A 27,635-nucleotide genomic window follows, 5' to 3' on the forward strand; every position below is an offset into this window, starting at 1 on the left:
TATTGGCTCTCGTAATAGACGGAACCATCATCACATACAGCGAAGACAAAAAAAAAAAGAATTCCTCGTATAATTGTATGAGGCATGACCATCCGTAGCCTATTTCTAGTCGATTTCGATCAACAAGTAACGATGGCGAAATGGGCATGGGAGGGTAGGAAGGGTCAGCACATGTCACCAAGGCAACGGTAATGCCAAACAAAATCACGTGGTCATTTCCCAAAGTCCCCCTCTCCCTCGCCATTTACTTCCTGACCACTAAATAAAGCGGTTGGTTGTTTTCCCCTCGGTGTTAGATATTTGAAAAAAAAAGAGTACAGTGAAAAGGCAGAATAGAGATAAGTTTCCCATGCGTGTGCGCGCACATTCCCCATGTCTGTCCACGATCAACTTGCCGCATGTTGAGAACGTACGTAAACGGAGGATGTCCAGTCGGGGGTCGTTGATTTGGACGCGCTTTTTGGACTATATATGAAGGTAATGTGTTCCATTAAACGTTAATTCATGTTTTACTATGGTTAATAATCCGGTATTGTGAAATGATCTGTAATTCCCATGCTTCTACGATTATTTGTTCGCGAATTCCATGCTTTCACAATCAAAAACATTGATTCACCTGCCCCCACTATGATCATTCGAACGTGATTCTCATGCTTTCACAATTATAAACAGTGATTCGCCTGCCCCCTCCCCCCCCCCCCACTATGAACATTCGAACATGATTCACATGCTTTCACAATCAAAAACGGTGGTTCACATGTCCCCTACCAGGGCCGCAACTAGGGGAAGCAGGCGGGTCTCGTGCTCCGGGTGCTAGACCCGAGGGGGCGCAAATTTCATTCTGAAACCTCTCCTTCAACATTACAAGGAGGCGTCGAAATGCGACCTTGCCCCGGGTGACCAAGTACCTAGTTGTGACCCTCTCCTCTACGATCATTAGATCGGGATTCAGTGGTTCAATGATCATCTCACGAGTTCCCTATGTCCCTGTGATCATTTTCACGTGATTCCCAATGTCCGTAAGATCATTCACCCGTGATTAACCCCCTCCCCCACTATATTATATCATTTGCGACTCACTTGCCTGTAACTATTACTCACCCCCCTACTTTCACGTCCCCCTCCACTATCGTTTATCCGTGTTTCCCACGACTCTACGATCGTATACACGTGATTCCCATGCATCCTGCGATGATTTACCGCTGATTTTTACATGCCCCCCAACCTAGTATTATTTATCCGTCGTTTCCATGCACCTACGATGATTTACCTGTGGCTCCAATGCACCTACAATCAGGGGGGCCGGACTTAGGCAGGCGCACTTAGCCGCTAAATTTTAGGGGTCGCAAAACAAGAGGAAAAACACTTCGATTACATTTCGACTTAAATGTTTTTAACAAAGCAAATGGCTCAAAATTCTGTCCAAGTACTCTAAAATTCAGACATCGGAGCCCTCTGGCCCAGGGTTTTCACAGAACCCCCCACCCCCGCCTACAATTATGTTCCAGAATCTACTGGGCTGGAAATTTCGGCAACGGGTCCGGTGGCAGAATTCTGGCGTTTATTCATTCGGGCACCTACGATCATTTTTCCGTATTTCCCATGCCCGTACGATCATTTACCTGTGATTCCCATGCACCTACGTTTATTCTCTCGTGATTCCTTTATGCCCCTGGGGATCATTTTTTTTTTTTTACCAGGCAGCTTTCCACACCCTACTATTCATTACCCTTGGACCTTACGATTTTTTACCCATGATTTTTGTGTCTTTACGACGCATACTGGTGTACAGTATGCGCGAGGTTTGAATTCTTTCAACAGTTTATCAATTGCCAACAATGAAAAAAATTATTCTTGTCAACAGTAGTCGTATTAGGCATTGTTTGGATCCAAACAATGAGTTCAACTGCCTATAAATAGGACTTGCTATTCCGTATGGACTCAGACCTGTTTCCATCGTCGACAGTCCACCACTACCTGCGGGAGCGGATTTTGGTCAGATCAGATGCCAAACGATAAAGTCCAAACGGTTTGGGAGTCTGGCGATACAATTCCATTGCGTTGTCTGCTGGTCAGTGGGAATACTTACAGAGCGTCTCCAAAGACGGTATTCCCCTGTAAGCTGCCAGCTCCTGTGTGATAAGGCTCTATGGTGTGGCAAAATGATGTTCGTTGTGAAACGATCACGAAATCCTATAACCGGCAGTCGATCAGCTTCCTGTCGGCCGTGGGTGAGATCGCGTGGAACGCGACTCGGAATTGCATTCGCTGCACGTGTAAGGCGTGATGGTTCGATTCCCAGAATCGATTCTCATTGGTTTATGCGTGCTCTTCCGGTGATCAAGTGATCACTTAATCACCCGAGAGGTGAAAAAGCGATGCAGAGTAGCCGTGGAAAAAAGCAGGTCGAAAGTTTGGGTAGTCTCTCGACTATTTGGACGTGAAATATTTAAGATGAATTATTTACGTAATATTAGAAACTCGCACAAATACCCGGCGCTGCCCGGGTTTCCTCCATGTAACTGAGAGCAGAATCAGAATAAGTTCATGGGGGGGACTCTGTTCCATCGTTGCAGACCAGCGTTTCTCAACGTCTGGTCCGCGACGATGGTGCATGTGGGTCCACAGACAGACTTGATAATATTAAGAAGTCATCGACGAATATACGGGAAATTCGTTGTCGAACTCTCCCAACACTAGATGATGTTAATTCTAAATAAATGAAAAATATTCGCATATTGACTTTAGCAATATCACGATGATGAACGTCAGGGTCTCTGCCACCGGGCTTATCCCGTTGCCGAGATCTCTTCCAGCCCAGCTTCGTGGCAGAGTCTGGAACAAAGTGAGTGCACCTAACAGGCGGAGTGTGTAGCTATAGTGTTGTGTATGATATTTCAGTGCTGCCATCTATACTTCAAATTGTGAGTGAAGTGTAATGATTGAATATTTGTAACGTTGTAGGTCTGTGGCGAGACTTTTTAATGGGGAGATCGGCTTGCATTCGCGCCTTGAAGTTGGGGACCACAGAAAACCAACTTCAGCCGACCACAATACGCTATATCAATAACTATATAACTATATACTAACATATGCTATATTACTAAAATCGATAAAATTTATTGATATAATATGCTATATCAATAAATTTTATCGATTTTAGTAATATTCTTGCGGGTTCGAAAAGAAATTGAACTTTTACATCTAGAGTGACCATATCTGATCGAGGAAAATATTGTTCATTGCGTGCCAAATGCGTGGTAAATTGTAGCCAAGAAATGCAATTTACGCCAAATTCCGCGACTTTTGTTAAAATTGCCGAAGAGTGGGAGAAACAAAGGACTGCAGCAAATCTCACTCAGTAAGTAGAACGTATTTCATGAAAAAGTATTCATCGTGGGAACCATTCCCATTGAGAAAAATACGGGAACATGTGATCTGAAAGACGGCAAAATTCAGGATATTGCCAATTGTTTTTTTGTTTTCTAACATTTTTGCAAGTTGGCAAAATCACCAGTTGCTGCTGAAATGGCTGAAAATTATGATTGAGTGGACGACTGGAACTCGCCCTAACTTGAAATGCAGTTTACGGAAGAAACGTTGAGATCATGGCAAATTTGCGAAATGAGTATTGAATTATAGTCATAATTATCATAGTATAATTTACAGGTTATGAAAGTTATCTTTTCATTCACCATTTTACGTAAAAATTACAAATTCGAATGGGCTTCATTGAAAAAAACAGCAACAATTGTATAAAGTCGGAATGGACAAAAATACGGGACACATGGGCACGCAACTCACGTTATAAGTTGGAGGTCCTTCGATTCAGAGAAACGCTGTTATAGACCATCTATATGTACGTACTGGGGGGGGGGGGGAAAGCCCCCCCTCCAATGGAGCTAACTACTCGTCACATCTTCTTTAATTATAAAGCAAAATATTCCTCAGGCACTGCAAATGCCTGCGAAATAGTTATTCATTGCCAGTTTCCCATTCTGATTTCGATAAGCAATGCACTGCCATCATAAATTCAACAGAATACTCGATTCACCGCAGTACATACGTAATACACCACGATAGGCAATACAGCTCAATATGCAATGCACCAACATATCAGCAATACAGCAAATTAAGTAGTGATTCCCTATATACGGTGTATCACAACACGCAAAGCACTACTATCGGCAATGAAGCACAATACTCAATCCACCACTATATGCAGTGCACCACAATGAGAAATACAGCACAAAATGTAATGTACCACCATCGGCAATGCAGCAATAAGCAATGCACCAACATCAGCAATACTGCAAAATAAGTAGTGTACCATGATAAGGAATGCTCCATAATATGTACCACAATACACCTTAAGCACTGCATTACAATAAGCAATACAGCACAATATGCAATGCACCACAGTACGCAATGCATCCCATTGAACAAAACACAATAATACGCAATGCACCACAATACGCAATAAGCAATACAGCACACGATGCACTACAATATGGAATGCACCACTATTTGCAGTACGCCGCAATAAGCAATACACCCCAATATGCAATAAGCACTCATTAGAATAAGCAATACGCGATGCACTGCAATACGCAATGCATTAATAATCAGCAATGCACCACCATTTGCAGTGCACCACAATAAGCAAAACAGTATAATATGCAATCCACGACAATACGCAAACGCGATGTATCGCATCAAGCAAAGCAGAATAATACGCAATGCACCTCAGTACGCGATAAGAACTGCATTACAATAAGCAATGCAGCACGTAATGCATAACAGTACAAATCAACAACCAGCAAGATTAGCAATGCACTGCTAATCAGCGAAACATCGCAATAAGCAATTCACCACAATACGCAATACAGACTGCATTATAATAAGCAATACAGCATGCAGTGCACTAAATACGTGATTTGTGGATCAACGAATTTAAACGGGCTGTACATTCACCGAAGAAGACCGTGGTCCTCAGCTATTAGCTGGCTTTCTTTCAAATCGAGCACAATTCAATTTACTAGCTAGTGAGCTGCGCAAGTGTGTTTGCCTAACAGTCTGAGTGCATATTTAGTGTTGAGTTTGATTTTTCAGTGCTGCCATCTGTATTTCAGATGTGAAGTGTAACGATTGAATTACATTTGCAGGTCTGTTGCTCTCTCTGTAGAGAGACTGTTTAAAGGAGAGATCGGCTCGCATTCGCTTTCTGAAGTTGGAAACTACAGAAAACCGACTTCAGCCGATCACCGCTGATGGATTCGAACCCGGGACCTCGCGATGCGAGTCCGTCACTATGACAACTCGATCGACCGGCGCAGCGGCTCTATATAAAAAAAAGCTATCAGCTGAGTTTAGTCTGACTTTCCATGCATGTATGGCTTAGAGGGTGGGTCGCACTGATATATGCGCAATGATATATCGCATAAAGGCCATTGGCCCGCGGACCAAATATGGCCCTGGGGGTTATCTGATGCGGCCTGCCCGCCTCAAATCTAATTTTGTAAAAATGAACTAAGCGGCACATTTACACATCGCTTAAGTGTCCCGTGGTACAATTTAAGAACATTTACGCGGCCCGTGGCACATTTTGAGATCACTTAAATGACCCGGGACACAGTTCCAGAACACGTTAGCGATCCGTGACACATTTAGCGATCCCTTGAGTGGCATGTGACGTAGTTTTCGAGCACTTGAGTGGCTCCTAGTGCGGTTCTACATAACTCAAGTTACCCGCGGCACATTTTCAGGTTATTTAAGTGATCCGCGGCATATAATTACGGATCACTTGCGTGATGCGTGGCACAGTTCCAGAGCACTTAAGCGACTCGTGCACATTTCCGGATCACTTGGATCCGCGAAACATTTAGAGATCACTAAATTGGCTCTGTATGGCGCTTATCAATAGTGGGGGGGGGGGGGGGGGAAGGTTACTTCAAGTGCCCACGAACTATCGAAAGGTTTTTCTCGTTTTTGGCGCACCGAGTAAGATGCCATTAGCATAGCTGCCAACTTTTGAAAATGAAAATTCGGGAGATTTTCGCGCGAACCCGTATTTTATGCTAAAACCACTCCCTAATAAATACAATAGGGATTTTTCCAAATAGAATAGGGATTTTCCACACATAAAAGTCAAAAAGTAGGGAATAAAATCCCTACTGAAAAACTAGTCAAATTAAAATAGGGATTTTACACACATGGAAGTTAAACCCTTCGGGAATAAAATCCCTACGCAAAAATGCGCGTCACTATAATCTTATCCAATTATTATCCAGGACTATTGGCTGCTAAGCCATTTCCCTGCACGATAAGACAAACAACTTTCTTGTTACCATCAGAGGGGTTTGTAAAACTTCCTTAAAAAGGGAATTTCCCCATTTACGACGTGTGACGTCATTTCGAAAGGGAAAAAAAAGAGGCCTTCACGCCCCACAAGAAATTCCTTAGGGATTGTTTTCATAAGCGGGGATTTTTTTTTAAAATAAAGTAGAGAATTTTTAGGGATTTTTTGTGATTTTCGTAAAAATTCGGGAGGTTTAAGAACTTTTCGGGAGATCGAGGGATGAAGCTAAAATTCGGGAGATTCCCGGAAAATTCGGGAGACTTGGCAGCTATGCATTAAGAATATTTCATATTTTCATGAAGGGTGGTTGATGACGTAAGCATTATCCAAACCCTCCTTTTCATCAAAAGTCAGCAAATCGGAAACCCCCATCGATGATGACGTAATACTTGAACGGCGCCTTACCACGACCTCCTATATACATACTCCTGTATATAGGAGGTAGTGGCCTTACACGCGTGTCCTTCCTTGAGGGGTCGCACATTAGAATAATTTCGTTGAGAGAGGATTTAAAACGGACCCCGGGGTGCGTCATCAAATTCGAAACGATATGAAGTGCAATGTGCAAAGGCGCGAAATTAATCGAAATATTGGGGGAGGGGGCGCTTCGAAATATTGCGGGGTGGAGGAGGACGGGGACGCAAATCCAATATTTTTGTGACTTATCGAGATGGTGGCAAACATTGAGTGGGCTTGGGCTCACGGACCGGATACAAGTTTACGTCGATGATGATTCGGCATTATATAGTTTGCTAGCAGTTTATTAGGCTTCATATAGTTAGGGGGGTCATTCAAGTATTACGTCAGCATCGATGGGGGGGGGGATTTCAGATTTGCTGACTTTTGATGACAAGGGGAGGAGGGGTTGGATGATGCTTACGTCATCAACCACCCTTTATGAAGATATGAAATATTCTTAATTGCATCTTATTCGGTTTACCAAAAACGGAAAAAAAACCTTTCGATAGTTATTTTTGGGCACCTGAACCTATTGATAAGTCCCCTACAGAGCCACTTTAATGACCTCTAAATGTTTCACGGATCCTTCAAGTGCTCTGGAAATGTTTCCGGGCCGCTTAAGTGCTCTGGAACTGTGCCACGCATCACTCAAGTGATCCGTAATTATACCACGGATCATTTAAGTATCTGGGAATGTTCCGCGTGTAACTTGAGTGATGTAGAATCGTACTGGGGGCCGCTTAAGTGCTCTCAATCTGTGCCACATGTCACTCAAGGGATCTCTAAATGTGCCACGGATCGTTTAAGTGTTCTTCTTCTTACCAGGCAGGGACCTGGCTCTGTCCCGCTAGGGATATTAGCCATTTACTCGGCTGAGTTGGTCCGTGCTGGAGAGTGCTGAGCTGTGGCTCCCGATCTTGCACATGCGCACCACCCAGCGAAGCCAGAATTTCTTCATCAAATATCATATTCAACAATTATTTACAAAAATGTCAGAAACTGCTTCGCGAGCATTCGCCTTCTCGGGGGGCGCAGTGTTTCCTGTGTGCAGTTCATCTTCTGCCTCGCGACATCGTGCCACTTCGGGGGCAGATGATGTTGTCGGTACTTGTCGTTTGCTTTCGTATCTAAGCTGAGAGTTGAAAACGTATCTTCGGATGTGTTGGAGGGCGGTTCACTGGCGATGTCGAGCGTCCTTTTATCACTTTATTCCTCCACCTCCTCTGAGTCTTCCTCTGACGAAGCAGCCATCGAGGGTTTTCTGTTACTTTGTGGACGAGCTTCAATAGGCATGTAGTCGTTTTGGTTATGTTCAAGAAGGCGTATAAGTTTTCCTATTTTCTCCGTGCGGTCTGCCCTTTTCAGAAGCTCCGCTCTCTATAAAGGTATGTTTTCTTCTGAAGGCGCACCAAAATGCAACTCCTTTGTGAGGGGGCATTTTTGTGGAATAGTGCATGGGGGTGCCTCTTTCCCCGCACTTGCAGCTGTCGGTTGATCGAACATGAAATCTTTTGAGGTAGGCGGGAAAGGGCCCGTGCTCTGTAAAGTACAGGGTCATTCCCCTTGACCAGCCATTGTCACCAATCTTGACCTTCGGAAGGATCTGATAGATCTTTCTTCCTGTTTTGATGATGGTTTCCCACTGTTGTTGCCATTTTTGAAGCATGGTTTGCTTAAACTTGTTTTTAACCCATGCTTTGGGGAACGGGAGGTGGTGGTCCACGGTTTCCTTCTTGGTGGCCTGTTTAGCCAGTGTGTCTGCCTCCTCGTTTCCCCAGTTGCCTTCGTGCGCCTTGACCCGGGAGAGCGAGTTGTTTGGGCTATTAATAAGAATTCCTCTGATAATTCTGGCTGCTTCCGTTTTGGATAGCGGGTCATCAATCGATTGAAGTGATGAGAGAGAGTCCGTTATTATTCTGACGGGTCGATTCATCACTTGGGCCTTTTTGACTGCCTCCAGAATAGCATGCATCTCTGCTTGGAAGACCGAGGTCTCGTTATTTAATTTTCTGTTTTTCGATGATGACGAGAGCTGCCGCCGTGGCCTCATCCATTCTAGACCCGTCTGTGTAAATCTCTGTCTCTGTTGTTGGTTGCTCCAGTTTCAGACTGATTTGCCCGTGCTGGTGGCTGGGTGGGCCGACCATCCTGTAGCCTTTTTGTCTATTTGTGAGGGCGTGACTATCCCGCTGCTTCTCTCCGGTCTGGCGGGTCTTTTAAGCCTGGTCAGCAGTCCCATCTTGGCTTCAAACTCTGTCCCTTAGTGGAGGGAGACCCGTGATCGTCTGAAGGGCGTTGGTCGGGGTCGTCGAATATGCTTTCGTGATGTATAGCAAGAAGCCCCCTTTGTGTAGAATCCAGCTTCTTTTTAGCTTGTTGGGACAGTTTTTTCCCCCAGACTGGTGCCGCGTATGTGAGAATTCTTTGGATGACTGTGATGTATAATATTCGCCGCATTCTGCTGTTTATTCCCCAGTTGCTGCCCGCACAGCTGAGTAGAGTGGGGAGAATTCTATTGGCCTTGTCTCCTTGTTGCTGAATGTGGCCCACAAACGACATCTTTCCATCAATGTGTACTCCGAGGTATTTAAGTACCTTGGTTCTCTTTATTAGTTAGCCATTCATTCGGAGCGATATGGGGTTTTTGGTGGAGATCCATAGAAATTTGGATTTTTCCGTTGCCACCTCTAATCCATGTGCCTCCATCCAGTTATGTATTGTGTCGAGGACCCCCATAGCCCTTTTCCTTGTCTTTTCTTTGGTATGATCCGATACCAACACTGCAATATCATCAGCGAACGCTTGTATTCAGGTGTTGTTTGGCCACTTTGTTTTAAGTAGGCTGTCTATGACTGCGTTCCAAAGTGTTGGCCCGGAGCAAGAGCCTTGCGGGCAGCCCTTGGAAAGGTCGTGAGTGGCTAGTCCGTCTTGCGTCTGTATCGCAACTTTTCTTCCTTTCAACGCGTTGCATGCGATTTTGAAGAGTTGGTTTGAGATTGGCATATTGTTGAGTTTTTCTATGATTGTACTTGTGTTTGATCGAGTTGAACGCGTCTTTGATATCTAATGAGATAAGCACTGTGTCGAACATAGCATTTTTTCGTGTTGCCGATTTCTTCTTTTATTTCAAGCAATGCGTGCTCAGTTGAGCGTCCCTGGGGGCACTTAAAAGTTGTTCGAGATCGAGTTCCCTGGATGTGTTGCTTGCGGGAAACATCCTCTCCAGTTGGCGTTTTGCTGCGTCCATTATCGTGAGATTTTCTCCCTCCTCCGTCATAAGTTGGGCTGGTCTTGCTCTTCTTTTTACCGTGCCTTTATATTGTTACGAACTTTCGACGATAGATGGCGCGATTTGTTCGATAGAAATATCAATTCAGAAATATCGATGATACCGGTTTCGGTCTAAGCGCAGAGACATGGCGATTGGCGGAGAACTATCAGGGCGTGTAGAGAAAAATCTAGAAAGTCCCACCCCTCCATACGGTAGCGCCGCCGACTAGGAAACTGAAATAGAATTTTGTGGAATGTACTTTTTCTCGAAGTTTCTATCCGGGTTATAAATACCGTGGCGCTCACAAGATGGCAGACTGAGAGAGGCTAGACAGGCTCATAGAGGCACAAGGAGATTCAGTCAGATGCGTTTAAACTTTGCAAGAAAGTTGTTAGCTCTCTGATTAGGCTGTAAATGCGTGTAAATTGCTGTTCTGTAAATAAATCTGTGTTTATCCGTCGAGCCGCTTCTTGTTTTGCAATCTCGAAGTCTTGTAGAAAATTATCCGCAACAATATGTTGCACCATATGGGTCCGATGCTTCCGTGCAAAACTTTTTCCATTGGTCTCGTTTGGCTTTTTTTAATCGCTTTTGTGTAAGCTGCTCTAGTTCTGTGGAATGTTTCCTTGGCCCCGATTTTTTCCTTGGCTTTGTTGTATCGTTTTTTGCTGGCCCGATATCGTTTCCTCATGATCTCGAGGTCTTGGCTCCACCATGGGGGTGTGATCTTTTTCTGTCTCTCTGGAGACCTTTAGTGTCTCGTCCCCGATGTTCTGGAGAATTTTGAAGGTTTCCTCTCTACTGTTTGCTCGAGTTCATTTTCGTTATTGGCCCTGTTGAATTTGTGTGTCAGCCCCTTCACCTTCGGTTTTAGCTTTTTGAGAAAGTTTTCGATCCGCCTTCTTGAGTTTGAGAATTTTGTTATTGATTCTGTTTTGGGGCTATTGTGTACCTGAATGACTATGTATTTGTGTAGACCTGGGCTTGCTTCTTCGTTGCACTCGCGGGTTACTTAGGTGATCTTTGAATGTGAAAGTGATCGTTGAGGCCCACTTCAGTGATTCTAAAAATGTGCCACGAGTCACTGAAATGCTCTGGAATTGTGCCACCGAGCATTTAAGTGATTTTTAAATGCGCCGCTTAGTTCATTTTTGCAAAATTAGGTTTGGGGGGGGGGGGGGCAAGCCACATCAGATAACCTTCAGGGCCACAATTAGTCTGCGGGTCAAGGGTTTACCATATATATAGCTTAAAAGGTGGGTCACAATGAATTTCTTGATAGAGAAATTTTGAGTTCTTACCCTTCAAATAGCATTGAAATTAACAGAAATCGGTTATAATAACCTAATATAAAGGTATTTTCTTTCCAAATTTTAATTTTTTTAAATATTTTTTGAATTAAAAAATAATTTTTTTTTTCGTCCGGGGGGGGGGGGGGAGGGAGGCGCTCGAGCCCCCTTATGCCCCCTCCTCCCGCGTGCGTTTCTGATCCCACCAATACGCGTTAGGAGGTAGGGGCAGTGCTGACGAAATTTTGCTGACAAGGGGAGAGGGGGTTACAGTTTTGCTGACTTTTGCTGACAATGGGGGGGGGGGGTCAAAAATGGCTAAGAAATTGCTTACGTAATACTTGAACGGCCCCTTATCCGTATGCATATATATTACATTACACCCAATAGTACTTTTTCAACAAGATGAATAGACTTGAGGATCTCCAATGAGGATCTTCCTCTCTCTTTTGACTGAAGCCCCCGTTTTCCACTTTTGGTGGACTTGCATCAGGGAGGAAAATATACATTTTATTGAACAAAAAGCGCGGAGAAAACACAGAAACACGCTACACCGATTTTCAGGATGCGATAAGACAGTTTTTAGTGCCTGTGTTTGCCATACAACGAGGGCCGTCTCACGAGGTCTCTGGAGTTTGTAACAGCTGACGTCACGCGTGACGTCATTCCCCTGCAGAACAGAGTGCGTCCGCTTTGCCACCTCGTTGATCTACCTCGTTAGGGGTAAGTTTGCACAATCGCTGTTTGTACTCCCGTTTTAATGAATTCTTTCCGAAATTATCTTTCTGGTTGGTTATTTTCATTAGTATCTGCTTGTTTATTTCGGCTTGCTTCGTTCAGCCATTTAAATATTTAAAATACAATGTTTAGCATTTGCTTGTGAGGAATAACATCCACTAAGACTATATACTTCTCTCGGATCCATTTCAGTTGAATCACGTGCCCCCCCCCCCCATTCGGTTGATTGAAAGCCAATTTTAGAGACAAATAAGTTTAATTATCTTCTGGACTTTTTTTTAATAATTTTTAATTACCTTTTTGTTTCCATTTGACTTACGTGTAGCTTTTGGACTTCGTTATAACCAATTGAACTGTAACATATAAATATGGCAGTCATAGTTACAGTTTACTCGATCGAGCCTCTTACTTTCGGACACCCGTATTTTGCAAGTCTCTTGGTCTTTAGGAGAAGTATGATAAGTGACACTCTTGAATGCCAAGTTTCTTTGTCATCCGAGAATTTGTATTGTACGCTGCAATCGCACTAGAAATCATATCGTCATTCAAACCGTCATTCCACAAGTACTAATAAACCTCGTCCATATTCCTTTGCGGAACCTCTAACGAATTGGTGCATGTTGGAACGTGCGTGTAGTGAAACCTGATGTGAAGTTTGTTTCTGTGCAATGCTTGTTATGTGTAGTGCTGCCACCTGCCACCAGTTTTTCTAACTGTGAGTGAAGTGTAACGATTGAATAATTTATCGTTGTAGGCCTGTTGCTCTCTGTGGCGAGACTTTTTAATGGAGGGGACAGGGACGCCGGAAGTCAAAAATGTTTGGTATTGCTCGAGTAATGAACACTTTTTAATGTTCACTTGGTGTCAAGTGTCAACTGTTTCATCCTTTTCCGGCGGGTGTGAATGAAATGGAGATGCCGGACATATAGACGTCAATTTATATCTTATTACAGCTTGATTGCTGAGATTGGTATATTCTAGATTGGATAAACTCACTTCCAGATTCTATCACATACAAGACAAAAATTATTCTTTGATTATTTATATAAGGACTATTACGATTACGGACTGATTATCTGTGGATGATGCTATATGATCACAATTTGTACGATTATTTATTCCAGATTATTTATTGTATATATGTATATCATTGTTATTTTCGCATAAATTAATAAATTTCCGTAAACACCCATCCCCCGGGAAAGCTTCGATATCTCTCTGAGATGGGAAGCGGGATGTGTCCGGTCCTTCAATGTTCAATGTTCACTTGGATATGATTGAAGACCATACGTCACAAAATGTCCAAATAACAAAAATGTTCCGTTTTTGATAAATCGCGCATCACCCGAACTAAGGGTGAATGAGCTATATTTGAATGACGATAGGTGTGTTGCTGAGCAACACCATTCAAATGATTGGTGTTGCTTCAGCAACATGAGCACATATGTTGCGGCGTCCCTGATGGGGGGATGACGTCATACCGACATCAAATTCTTATCACTAGAAACTTTGTCCTCACATATTGTCCAGAAGTTATTTAGATTCAAAGTCTGACCTATTTTCGTGGTACGTAATACCATACCGATCTATAAGACGTGTATTCACGTCAAAAGTTTGGGAACCACCGCCTTATAATACCATAGTTTACTCTGGAGAATTCCAGGTGGAAAGTTTGATTCACCAACATGAATCTGCGTTGTGAATTCTGAATTCTTTCAACAATTGCCAACAATAAAAAAAAATTATTCTTGTGACAGTGGTGTCAACAGTAGTCGTATTAGGCATTGTTTGGATCCAAACAATGAGTTCAACTGCCTATAAATAGGACTTGCTATTCCGTGTGGACTTCAGACCTGTTTCCATCGTCGACAGTCCACCACTACCTGCGGGAGCGGATTTTGGTCAGATCAGATGCCAAACGATAAAGTCCAAACGGTTTGGGAGTCTGGCGATACAATTCCATTGCGTTGTCTGCTGGTCAGTGGGAATACTTACAGAGCGTCTCCAAAGACGGTATTCCCCTGTTAGCTGCCAGCTCCTGTGTGATAAGGCTCTATGGTGTGGCAAAATGATGTTCGTTGTGAAACGATCACGAAATCCTATAACCGGCAGTCGATCAGCTTCCTGTCGGCCGTGGGTGAGATCGCGTGGAACGCGACTCGGAATTGCATTCGCTGCACGTGTAAGGCGTGATGGTTCGATTCCCAGAATCGATTCTCATTGGTTTATGCGTGCTCTTCCGGTGATCAAGTGATCACTTAATCACCCGGGAGGTGAAAAAGCGATGCAGAGTAGCCGTGGAAAAAAGCAGGTCGAACGTTTGGATAGTCTTGCCACGTATATATTTTAATAGCCGTTGATATATATTAGTAATTCGCACAAATACCCGGCGCTGTGCCCGGGTTTCCTCCATGTACAAGTGCATTGAGGAAGTTGAAAACCATTGTACAAATGGTTTTCAACTGACCACCAACATCATGGATCCCCGAGCCATTTTTTGGAGGCCCTACCTACTACTGCTACACCACACATGCACTCCCCCCCCCCGCGGAACCCCCAACGAATCGGTACATGCGGGAATGTGCGTGTACGTGTAGTGAAACCTGACGTGAAGTTTTTTTTGTTGCTCTGTAATGCTTGTTATGTGTAGTGCTGCCATCTGCCATCAGTTTTTTTAACTATGAGTGAAGTGTTATTATTGAATGGTTTACCGTTGCAGGACTGTTGCTCTCTGTGGCGAGACTTTTTAACGGGGAGATCGGCTCGCATTTGCGCCTTGAAGTTGGGAACCACAGAAAACCAACTTCAGCCGACCACCACTGTGGGGTTCGAACCCGGATCCTCGCATCGCGAGTCCGTCGCTATAACCACTGCAGCGGCAAATGCAGTAAAAACTAGATAAGTCGTCACTCGAGTTATCGAGAAATTTTGACGATTTGACCGAAGTGCCGTCAGTTTCAATTTTCAATAATTTCGAATGAATTCAAGGGGGTAAATGTATTAGGGGCCGATCAAGTATTACGTCAGCAGATTTGTAGCCATTTTTGACCCCCCCTCCCCTTGTTAGTAAAATTTCGACAGCTCTGCCCCCTACCTCCTAACGCTTATTGGGATAAAAGACGTACGTGGCGCCCCCAGGCGATCAAAAAATTCATTATTTCATTGTAAAATTTTCAAAAGTAAAATTTCGGGAGAAATGACCACTGACGAAGTTCCATAACGACTAAGCTGTCCATGGCACATTTAGAGATCCCCTTGAGTGGCATGTGGTACAATTTGAAAGACATTTAAGCGGCCCCTATTGCCAGAACCCATCTTAAGAGCACCACGGGCCCCCGAGCCAAGTGATTTTTCTTCAGGCTCTGCCTGAAAAATCTCGAAAATTTCAGCCAGTTCGCGTTTTTGTGAGGCCCTAGGGGGCAGTGCCCGGGTGGGCCCCCCATGCGTTGAGACGGCACTTCCCAGTGCAGTTCTACATCGCTCAAGTTACCCGCGGCACATTCCCGGATTACGTAAGTATAATCCGCGGCATAATTACGGATCACTTGACTGACGTGCGGCACAGTTCCGGAGCAGTTAGCGGCCCGGACACATTTCTAGTGAACTTGAAGGATCCACGCAACATTTACAGGTCACTAAAGTGGCTCTGTAGACGGACTTATCAGTAGGGAGAATGTTGGTTCAGGTGTCCACAAACTAGCGGAAGGTTTTTATCGCTTTTGGCACACCGTGTAGTAAGATGCCGTTAAGAATATTTCATATTTTTATAAAGGGATGGTTGATGACGTAAGCATCATTCATGGTCACTTTTGAGCATATAGCAGTGTTGTTAACAAGCCCCTAAAGCCGGGTTTTCCCTAGGAGCAGGTTTCCTGTGCCGCGCGCAACGTGATTCACCCTGCGCGACACGCCGTCCACTCACCAGTAAGAAAAGCAGCACGACTGTGTTCCTTCAGAGCGCAATACGCCTCACGACAGCGATTCATACCTTACCGAGGCCGCGCATCGATACATTGGTTAAGAGGCTTCTGTTGCCATACCAACGAGTGACGAGGTTCCCTCGTAGCTTCCTGTTCACTGCAAAGTTAACCTGAAACGGACTATAGTTACACGGTATATTTGTCCCGCATGTTTTGGTGGACTTATTTCCCTTACAGTTTGATATTTTCGCGATACCAGACGACGTCTGCAAGGGTCTGGCTAGCCAGCACCTCCTAGAGATAGAAGGTCTCCGCACTCTGATTGTGACGTCAGTAAGTAGTCCATTTTCCCTCAGAATATTCAAGGAAAAAAAAATTTCCCTGCTCGTATCCAGAACCAGCTCGTACCATCGTTGTGCCGAAAATAAATGACCGGGCTCTGAATTGGCGATTTCTATGCCCCACATCCAATCACTATGCGGGATTTGTGAGCCAATCAGGAAGATTTTACGCCAAAATAAGAAGAAACGAAATAGGATGCTGTGTTTCGAAATGTGGCAAACTTGCTAGGTAGTGTGAATGACGTTTATGGCAAACGGTGCAGTGGCCTTCTATCTCTGGGGGGGGGGGGTGTTGCTGGTCTGGCCCACGTCCAATACGTTCCCTCCTTCGCCATAGCCGGAAATTTACTACATCTGCTTCGTCGTCTGGCTTTGGGAACCTTCACAGCCCTGGTTAAAATTTTCCGCAGTATTTCACAATAACGTAAACATTTCCATCCTCCTTTTGTTGCGCATCACCTTGTACACTCTCCTCTACACCGTGAAATAAGTGGACACCTTCGGCTTTCAGCCCGGTCAGCTAAAACAAAAGAGATGACCGGAAAAACCCGTTTTACCCGCATTTACAGCTGTTCTTTCCCAAATTTCCCTCCGTTTTTCGAATATCTCTGTGAATAGTGCACTTAGAAACATGGGATTTTTTTTGTTGGCATCAGGAGAGACAGGGCAACAACTTACTAATTGGAAGTTAGAGGACAAGGGGGGATCGTATAAAAACTTAGATTTTTTTTTTTTTTGGTTCACACTGTATTTTCACTCTCAAAACTGGTACAGGGTAATTTTTTTGAACGTCTTTTGAGCATTTTTTGAACTGCAAACCGTACCTGTACGACAAACGGTGGATGAGATGAAGCAGGGGTTGTTAATCTTTGGATCATCGTGATCCAAACTTGGGTCTTTGACCCCGTGGGTCGCAAGGTCTTCCGAGATGGGTCGTTCAAATCCTCTAACACGCAGAGTTTCTCGTGCTATGGATCTCGACCCCGAACTTAATTCGGTACGTCTTCCGAGAAAGGTCGTACAAATCCTCACGACCCGATCTTGGGTAATATGGGCTTCCAACATGGGTCATAAAAATCCATTCACAGCCAGGAATTTATGAGCTAAGGGTCACGACTCGATTTTGGGTAGTATGGGCTTCCGACATGGGTCACAAAAATCCATTCACAGCCAGGGATTTATGAGCCAAGGGTCACGACCCGATCTTGGGTAGTGGGCTTCCGACATGGGTCATAAAAATCCATTCACAGCCAGGAATTTATGAGCTAAGGGTCACGACTCGATCTTGGGTAGTATGGGCTTCCGACATGGGTCACAAAAATCCATTCACAGCCAGGGATTTATGAGCCAAGGGTCACGACCCGATCTTGGGTAGTGGGCTTCCGACATGGGTCATAAAAATCCATTCACAGCCAGGAATTTATGAGCTAAGGGTCACGACTCGATCTTGGGTAGTATGGGCTTCCGACATGGGTCACAAAAATCCATTCACAGCCAGGGATTTATGAGCCAAGGGTCACGACCCGATCTTGGGTAGTGGGCTTCCGACATGGGTCATAAAAATCCATTCACAGCCAGGGATTTATGAGCCAAGGGTCACGACCCGATCTTGGGTAGTGGGCTTCCGACATGGGTCATAAAAATCCATTCACAGCCAGGGATTTATGAGCTAAGGGTCACGACTCGATCTTGGGTAGTATGGGCTTCCGACATGGGTCACAAAAATCCATTCACAGCCAGGGATTTATGAGCCAAGGGTCACGACCCGATCTTGGGTAGTGGGCTTCCGACATGGGTCATAAAAATCCATTCACAGCCAGGGATTTATGAGCCAAGGGTCACGACCCGATCTTGGGTAGTGGGCTTCCGACATGGGTCATAAAAATCCATTCACAGCCAGGGATTTATGAGCTAAGGGTCACGACTCGATCTTGGGTAGTATGGGCTTCCGACATGGGTCACAAAAATCCATTCACAGCCAGGGATTTATGAGCCAAGGGTCACGACCCGATCTTGGGTAGTGGGCTTCCGACATGGGTCATAAAAATCCATTCACAGCCAGGGATTTATGAGCTAAGGGTCACGACTCGATCTTGGGTAGTATGGGCTTCCGACATGGGTCATAAAAATCCATTCACAGCCAGGGATTTATGAGCCAAGGGTCACGACTCGATCTTGGGTAGTATAGGCTCCCGACATGGGTCATAAAAATCCAATTACAGTCAAGGATTCTTCTTCTACGGATCACTACACAAGTACGATTCTCAAAGGCTTCGGAGAGGGTCGTACAAATAACGCTTACAGCCAGGGGCTCTTGCGCTACGACCCCTCACGTGATTCTTGGTTTGTTCCGAGAATGGTCGTATGAACCTATTCACATCCAGGGAGTCTTGATCTATGGGTCACCATTTAAGATTGATTCTGAGGGGCTTCCGAGATAGGTCTTACAAACTGATTTACAGCCAGAGATTCTTGAGCAATAGGTCACGACCCAAACTTTATCCGCGGATTCTTTCACGCAGGGTCGTACGAATCAATCTGCAATCTGGTGGGGGGGGGGGGGGGGTTCAGTTATGGGTCACTACACAAATTGGATTCACAGGGTTTCTGAGACGGGTCGTGAAAATCCACTTTCAACCGGGGATTCCTGAGCTATGGGTCACGTCGACCCTACTTCGATTCGCAGGAGGCTTTTGAGATGGGGGCCGTACATCTCTACTACAGTCCTGTTATAAATGCACTTATTGCTTCACTGGTTTCATTAATTTCAAGAAACAGTCCCGTGGGTCGCGAAGCTGATCATCTTGTTGATTTTGGGTCGCGGCTGAAGAAGGTTAAGAACCCCCTGAGACAAAGGCGGCATTAGCCCTTACAGGACACCCTGTATTATGTTTTTCGGGAGGTGATTATGAGTCACTATTTTTGCAGTCGCGAGCACTGCCCGTACCCAGAAGAGCACCCTTATTACGACAAGTTGGCACACGAATGCATATGAAATCAGAATGATTTCAATCATCCAGTACAGGGTGAGTTTAGTTGGAACGTTGATCAAGTGCTCGGGAGCACGAAATCGGACAAGAGCACTCCAGGGAGCACCGTGGTTGCTCGCGAGTAGCGGGTCGAAGATGCTGCTCTACACCATCTCCGCCTGCAATTATAAACCAGACTATAGGCTTAATATGGATAATCTAAATAAGTTATTTGCTAATCCGAAATCTCAATCGTGATCAAGTGCTGCGCGAGCACTAATCGAACAAGAGCACCGAGCACTCCAAGGAGCACCGTGGTTGCTCGCAAGTGATTCTGCTCTACACCAAATCCGCCTGTAATTATAAATCAGACTTAATATGGAAAATCTAAATAAGTTATTTGCTAGTCCGAAATCTCAATCGTGATCAAGTGCTGCGCGAGCACGAAATCAGACAAGAGCATCGAGCACTCCAGGGAGCACCGTGGTTGCTCGCGAGAAACGGGTCGAAGATGCTGCTCCACACCATCTCTGCTCATAATTATAAATCAGACTATAGACTTAATAAGGAAAATCGGAATAGGTTATTTGCTAATCCGAAATCTTCACCGAATCCACACGTGAGACTTGTTCCTGACTCGGTTATTAATAGTTATCATAACGACATTGATTGGAACGACCCTGCACTGTAATTGGTCGGATGCCATTATCTGCGAACCCGATATAAAGAAGAAGGGAAAGGAAAATAAGGACGTGAAATACGAGGTTCGGTTCGATAATATGGCGATTGATTCGTCTCCATCGTCAGTCATTAAGGGGGCCCCCACAAATCTGTTATAACGGACACGAACGAGAAAGTAACATAAAGGTTAACGATGGTAAGAGGGGGGGGGGGGTGGGGGGGACCGCTGCGGTGTGCGCGTGTTCGCGTTGTTAGGCTCTGCCTGTACCCGTTCCTAATTAATTACTTGCCCCCGCTTCTGTATACGGAGGTGATCCGACAAGATGGAGATTCGTGTTAATCTTTCTAATTGATTCTCGTGTACCTTTACCTAAAGGTTCTTAAACTACTGCTGAAACGTACACGCACCTCGTCCACATTCCTCTGCGGAATCCCTAACGAATTCGCACGTGTTGGAAATGCGCGTGTACGTGTTGTGAACCTAACGCGAAGTTCGTTACTGTGCAATGCTTTTTTTTTTAGTAAGCTGACTATGAGTGAAAGTATTGAATAATTGTACTGTTTGTAGGTCCGTTGCTCTCTGCGGCGAGATTTTTTTTTGAAGGGGAGATCGGCTCTCTCGTATTCGCGCCTCGAAGTTGTTAACTGCAGAAAAACCAACTTCAGCCGACTACCACTGTTGCGACGGTGGGGTTCGAACGCGGGATCTCTCATACATATATGTGAGGAAGATGGCGCCACATGCCGGATTCGAATTGGCGAGTGTGTGTGGCGCGCGTGCGCAGAGACAGTGGACGAGGCGAGTGAGTGACGACGCGGTGGACGAAAGCGTAACCCTCGAAAGACGGTATAGGAATAATGTCTGTAACTTTATGTAAATAATAATTCTAGTTTATGATTAAATCTCACAAATTTGGGGGCTCGACCGGGATGGATTGATTTTCAAGACGATGACGATCACTCCCGCGATTTCCAAGACGACGATTCCTAAGACGATCATTCCCAAGATTTTCAAGACGATGACGGTTTCTTTCTAGGGGGGCCGTTCAAGTATTACGTAAGCAAATTTTTAGCCATTTTTGACCCCCCCCCCTCCTCCCCCGTCAGCAAAATTTCGTCATCAGTTCTGCCCCTCTGAATCCTAACTCATATTTTCATAAAGGGTGGTTGATGACGTAACCATTATCTAAACCCCCCCCCTCCCCACTTGTCATCCAAAAGTCAGCAAATCGCAAACCCTCTCACCCCCCATCGATGATGACGTAATACTTGAACGGTCCCTAGTGACGACGCCATTTCAAGACGACGACGACGACGATTTCAACTCCTTTCAACGAAGACGGTTTCCATTCGACGAATCTCGCTGATCGGCGACGGCAAAAACATTTCGACGATGAAACACGCTAATCAACGACGACGATTTTGAGTTGACGGTGAGTGCGTTTTGATCAGTTTCCGACGAACAGAATGTCGATACGTTTGGGTGAAATCCCTCAAATTAACGCTAACATAAACAGCGCCTCCGCGAAGATTGTTAGCTCTAATTGTTGAGCAATGGAGTGATACAGATCAGTTGCTGGTTGCAAATTTCCTGTGCCTACGGATCAGCTGCCAAAAAATATTTTATCAACTTTAATGGACTTGAATGGCCTGAATCAGAAACTTCTGGCGACGAAGAATCCGACGATGAAGAAGACGGCCATCATAGTGTTTCCATTTCCAATGCCGAATAAAAGCCAGACGGCCAACGATGTATGACGGCTCGGACTCGCGAACCGACCTCAGCGTTACAGCAGATGTCAGAGACGGTGCTTCCGGTAAATGACGACAACAAATCGATGGCTCCAAGACCTGGTTCTGCTGATTCCCAGTGCTTCACGATGAACTTTGCCATGAATCTGAAAGATGTCGAGGACTCGATACAGCCGTTTGATGGCACGAACACCTATCCGGTCGAGGAGCTGGAAAACATGGCTCAGATTTTTAGGTGGCCGGAGTTGCATTTGTTTGTATTTGCGAAGAAACAACCCAAAGGTCTCGCCAAATTGTTCATCCAAGGTAAGCGCGGTATCAGCTCGTGGGCGATCTTGAAAGATGCGCTCCTGGTTGAGTTTGGTTTAAAATTGAGCAGCGCTCAAATACACAAGATGATGTCCGAGTGAAAACTGAAAAACGAGACAGCTCGTGAATATTGAGGTAATATCGAGGACGCTGCAATTATCGAGTATGTCCTGGACGGCATTCCAGAGGACAACTATAAAATCTTGCTTTACGGTGCTACGTCGGTGAGAGAAAGTTCAAGGCGAAGTTGGTGGTGTATGATGACTTGAAAACTAGCAATAGTCGAGGGTACCGCTATCTTGCACCTTCGACCGAGTGTCATCGTGAGGGTGGAAACAAGCCAAGAGCTTCTTACAACGCGATGCCAAGAGCAGATGTGGTTCAAAAAGCTAGCATCAGATGTTACAACTGTGGAGAAAGAAATCATCTCTCAAAAGATTGTAAAAATAAGTCGCGCGTGGCCTTAAATGCTTTCGGTGTAATAAGTTCGGCCACAAATCCATTGATTGCTCGCATAAAGATGTGAATGCAACAGTCAGTGTCCGTGGTAAATGTAGAGGAAATAATTGCCGAAAAATCGTGAAGATCATGGATAAAGAAGTAGATGCATTACTTCATACGGGAAGTGACGTCACCATGATCAATCAAACTTTTCACTCTGAATTGGGATCACCCAGTATGTGTTTTGATGGTATAACTTTGATGGTTATAGCCGGAGAAAATGTCTCTCCCATAGGTTTTTTTTTTATGCTGACATATTCATCGATAGACACGCTGTTTCCACGAAAGTGTACGTCGTAAACAACCTCTGCAATCAGATGGTTGTGGCTGCCGATGTTATATGTAAACTCCTTCACAGGCATCGAAGTTAGTGGTTTACGCGCGATGACGCCGAAACTTCAGTAAAATATGCTCAAATCGTGTGTTTACAAGACGACCAACCAACGCCAGTGAATGAGGGGAAGAAAAACGCTCGCTTAACAGACGGCGATAAGACTGAAGCGGAATCATCAGTACAATTGTGTTCCGTTGTCAGCTGCGGTGAGTGAAAACGAAGTTGACGTGCGACATATTTACATAAACAAGGACGTTAACAAGCAGATTGAGCTGGAGGACAAGAGTGTCATTGAACACCTGAAACGAACGAGAACTATCTGAGATGACCAAAAGACACCAAATGGAGCCGATGTCGAGGCTGACGGAGCAGAAGAATCTCCTACAAAGAGGAAGAGATGAAGGCATTAAAAGATTCGTTACATCAAGCCATTGACAGAACTGTTTCATGGTGCGTGGGTGAAATGCAAATGAGAGTCGAAACACTCTTGACTGAGGCTTTGATACCTCGGGATGCGGGGATAAAGGAACATCGGAGGGCATCTAAGAAACAGATGGACTAAGTGACAGACGAAAGCAGGAAGACGTTCAACTCAACACGGAAGACCGCAGATATAAATGCCGTGCTGCTGTTTTGATCCGCGATCAAGGGATATCAGTTTGAGGACTTGAAGACGCGGTCAGAGTGTCGAAATCTCGACAGACTGATGAAAGTCAAGGTGAAAGACGCATACGACGAGATCGGTGATTATGGCGTACCGTCGAGGATCGTCAGCTGTGCTGAGTGCATGATGAAGTGGATGCTTCGGAAAAACAGATCTTCCGGGACGGGAGATTTGCAGGATGGCCGATTGTGAGGAAGATGGCGCCACATGCCAGATTCGAGTTGGCGAGTGTGTGTGGCGCGCAAGCGCAGAGAGAATGGGCGACGCGGTGGACGAAAGACGGTATAGGAATAATGTCTGTAACTTTATGTAAATAATAATTATAGTTTAAGATTAAATCTCCTCGTCCACTCTCTCTGCACACGCGCGCCACACACACTCGCCAACTCGAATCCGGCATGTGGCGCCATCTTCCTCACATATATATATGCACAGGGTGATTCAAAACTCAACGTAAAAACTTTTAGGGATGGTAGAAAACACAAAAACAAAACATAATCGCATCTGGTTTACGGCTGTTCTGCATAACTGTGGATGGTAAGAGCTTTGAGCACTTGTTGTGAGAAACTTAACGTGTAAACGTACTGCCCTCGTGTAAAGTATCGCCAAATAAAGGGTTTTTCGCACCCATTATTGGCTTGTCATTTCTGCATCTTCGTTTATCCTCCAGCTTATCAGGTTGGGGTTTCCCGGTCATACATTCCTACGTGATTCTGTTTTGCTTTTGTGTTTTGTACGTTGAGTTTTGAATCGCCCTATATATATGCGTGTTTATAGTTATTCGTGGGGGCTCTTTCGATGCCTGCCCGCGGGACGTGCGTATCTTGTAAGCGAAGAACGACTGGCCCCCAATGTAACCTCAATTTTGTGTCTTCTTGCTTGCTGGTGGTCTTTTGGTGCTTAGTGCTCCGGGCGTCATCCCAAACCCTCAGGGTGACCAGCTTACATCCCACATGGGAAACATGGTCGGCTTCGAGTCATCGCGATGCGAGTCCGTCAAGGGGTTTTCAAACTGTACGCCGCCAACCGTTTGTCGAGCCGTTTTTCAGAGATTCTTTGTTGAACTACTCTGGGGAGACGCGGATAATCGTTGATTAGGGAGAGGGGCGCCGCGGATGGGAAAATGTTTGAGAACCCCTGCCCTCCATGACCGTCCATCCCTTTGTGAAAGAGCGCAAACCATATCCCAAGATGGTCTCTCAGGGCTGTCAGCGGTCGTGTCCGTCTGTCTGTCTGCCCTTAACTCTTTGCGGTCCATAGGTTTATTCGGCATTTTGTTAGTTCAGTTCGTACTCTATAGTGCCTTCCCCGATGAGGAAGGCCCCTAGTTGTTTGTCCCTCTGCGGTTCTTTTTGTACAGCTTATGAGAACTACTATTAAACCACACATGCACCTGTAACGAATTGGTAGCTTACGAGAACTGCAAAGAAGCGGAATTCACAGGGGAGGAGGCTCCCCACCATCTTAAGGCGCCGTTGTAACATCGAATTAAAGTTGTTTCCTGACGCCGACCTACTGTAGGTCGAGTCTACCTCGGCATAGGACCGCAAAAGGTTAAGAAGCTTGGATTCGATCCCGGAAACTGCCGGAGACAAAGCACCTGCAGGCCACCTGGAGTAGTGTGGACAGCGAGCGACTGAACCAGTACGAGTACCTAGTTATAATGGTGTGGACGACGAAACTTAACAAATACCTCTAGACTCAGTGTTATCCGAAAAATTAATTTTGAAGAGTAAATTCCCCTCATGTCCAAAATATTGAGGGGTGTGGGTTTTGTAAAAAGAGGAGTACAGGCTGCATGTACAGGGTGTTCTGTTAATGGACCGATAAACTCAGAGGGTTGTTAGTAGGCACCAAGAGGAACAAAAATTGCAATGGAACATGGCGTCGCAAATCACGTTGAGAGGGTGCAAATCGTGATAAACGCATGCAAGCTCCGAGTCCGGAGGAGACAAAAAGGTGGATGTCAGTTGACCGCCGAATGCGTTCGGGGGCGGGTTCGCTCACCGTATTCTTACTAAGCAGCGTCACGAAGCGCATGCGCTGGGGTAGGATCACGCGCTGCGGACGACGTAAATTAGCGCTGTTGCGGTAGTAAGCGCGTGTAGCAGTCGGTTGTCTGTTTCAATGAGTATCGTGATGGAGCGTGGATCATTGGTGGGTGCGAAATGTGGGGAGCCGATGGGGTCGTGGCGGTGGGTCTACCGCTGGGATTGCTTAGGGGGGGGGGATTGGCTGCTTTCCAGCACACTCCTTATACGTTAGAGGTTCCATAGGAATAGTAACGTGTGTATAGAGTGTGTCTGGCTTTTCAGGTTTTTTGCAGGTCGAGCAGATGGCAATGGGCACTTAGCACAGCGGATGTACCAACATTCAAACCGAACACAACTCCGGTCTATCGCCATAGGCAATTTACCACCGATTGTGTTGTGCCGGAAGTATGAGTGCGTGCCTCCCCCTCCCCCAAATACCCCGGGCCACGAAAGCGACTGTACACTAAGTGTACAACACACAGAATGCAGTCAACTGCATGACACCTGGCCAGCCGTCGCCCAGCCCTCAAAGTCCAGCCGCTCATCCGGCATGGTTTCAAGGGAGCTGCCTCGCGACCTTCGCCTACAAGGAACAGCTTTCGCCCTTATTTAATGAAAGACTAATTCGAGACTTCCTGCCTTCCTCCTTCTTCGCCTCGTCCTCATTCCGGGAGTCGGAGCCTGGATCGTCTGCGTCTTGATCGTCGTTTTCCTCCTCAGTCCATTCTTCTTCTCCCTGTCGTCCTGTCTCCTGATTCTCTCACTCCTTCTCCTGGGTGCAGGTGGGCTCGTCGCTCGATCTGCCGCTCCCGTCCGCTTATTATGGAGCCACTCCGTGTTCTCTTCCAAAGAACCGACCAGTTGCTTGATTTTCCTGAGTGCTTTATCATCCTTGGCCATTCTTTTAAACCACTCGTTCTCCAATTGCGGCCGTGGCTTAACTAAGTGGAAATGCCTGGTGGGGACACATTCCGTGGCAAAGTGAATTGGACTTCCCACTCCTCCGCATATACACTGCTCGTCGTCGGAAATTTTGAAACGCTTGAAGTTGGTGGGAAACGGTCCGTGGCCCGAGAAGAAGATCGTCTTTTCCCTACTCCAGTAACGTTCTTTCCACTGGACTTTTGGGATGACTCTATGAATAAGCCGTCCTGTTCGTTTTTGGATCATTCCATTGCTTCTGCCATTCCACTACTGTCTGCCCTTTAATTATTCTTTTGACCGTTGCTTCTCCTGGGATCTTCTCCTGGGTCTCCAGTTTCGTCGCTCCCCGCGCCAACTGATCTGCCTCCTCGTTTCCACGTTCGCCCACATGGCCTCTCACCCACATCAGTGCTACATTCCTCCTCTCTTTCAGTATTCTTCTTATGGCTCTAGCATCTTCGTGTCTTGTTAAAGGGTCCCTGATAGCTTCCAAGATTGATTCACTGTCTGAATATATGGTCATCTTCTCAAAATTATCCTCCCGTTGTTTCATTGCTTTTCGGATCGCCCACAGCTCTACTTGAAATACCGTACATTCCTCTCTCAGTTTTTCTCTCCAGGATTTGACTCTTTCACCCCCTTGATACTCCACGTACGCTGCTCCTGTTCCACTATCCGTCTTGGACCCATCGATTGTCCTTTCCTCTGCCCTTTCCTAAGAAATATAAAATATTCCTTCCCTACCAACAGCAAATATCCGATGTCGACATTTTCCCCACAAGGTGCGTAATCAGCTCAATGTTGAATACCCAAGGAGGTGGATTGGTCGCTTGGCCTCCACGTTCGCCGGATCTCAATCCGCGTGACTTTTTCCCCCTATAGGGTCACCTTAACACTAGAACCGCGGAGTGGGTCAATTTGACCCAAATCAAACTTCGTTTTCATTTAGCTCGAAAACGTACAGGCAGATGTTAAACAAATTTCGTGACTTTTCATGATATCATATGAATATTAATTCACGAAAATTTTATTACCTTCCCATTTCGTGTTTCAAAGCTATAAGCACTTATACCTAGAACCGCGGTTTGGGTC

General features: G+C 45.4%; 1 protein-coding gene across 2 annotated transcripts in view; it reads left to right on the plus strand.

The window, feature by feature from the left end:
• Positions 1-357: 357 nt before the first annotated feature.
• LOC149070737 (uncharacterized) overlaps positions 358-27,635 on the plus strand; it is a 107,421-nt gene continuing 80,143 nt past the window's right edge. The window contains exon 1 of one of the 2 annotated variants that reach the window (XM_089248548.1): positions 358-477. The gene's annotated coding sequence lies outside the window, so the exon portion shown is untranslated. Of the gene's footprint in view, positions 478-11,972; positions 12,101-27,635 lie in introns of those variants that run through there. The other variant, XM_089248547.1, reaches the window with a different exon arrangement.

The sequence above is a fragment of the Pholcus phalangioides genome, unplaced genomic scaffold (assembly GCF_987345545.1).
Source record: "Pholcus phalangioides strain wild (caught in Gottingen) unplaced genomic scaffold, Ppha-v1.0 ptg000020l_1, whole genome shotgun sequence".
Classification (NCBI taxonomy): Eukaryota; Metazoa; Arthropoda; class Arachnida; order Araneae; family Pholcidae; genus Pholcus; species Pholcus phalangioides.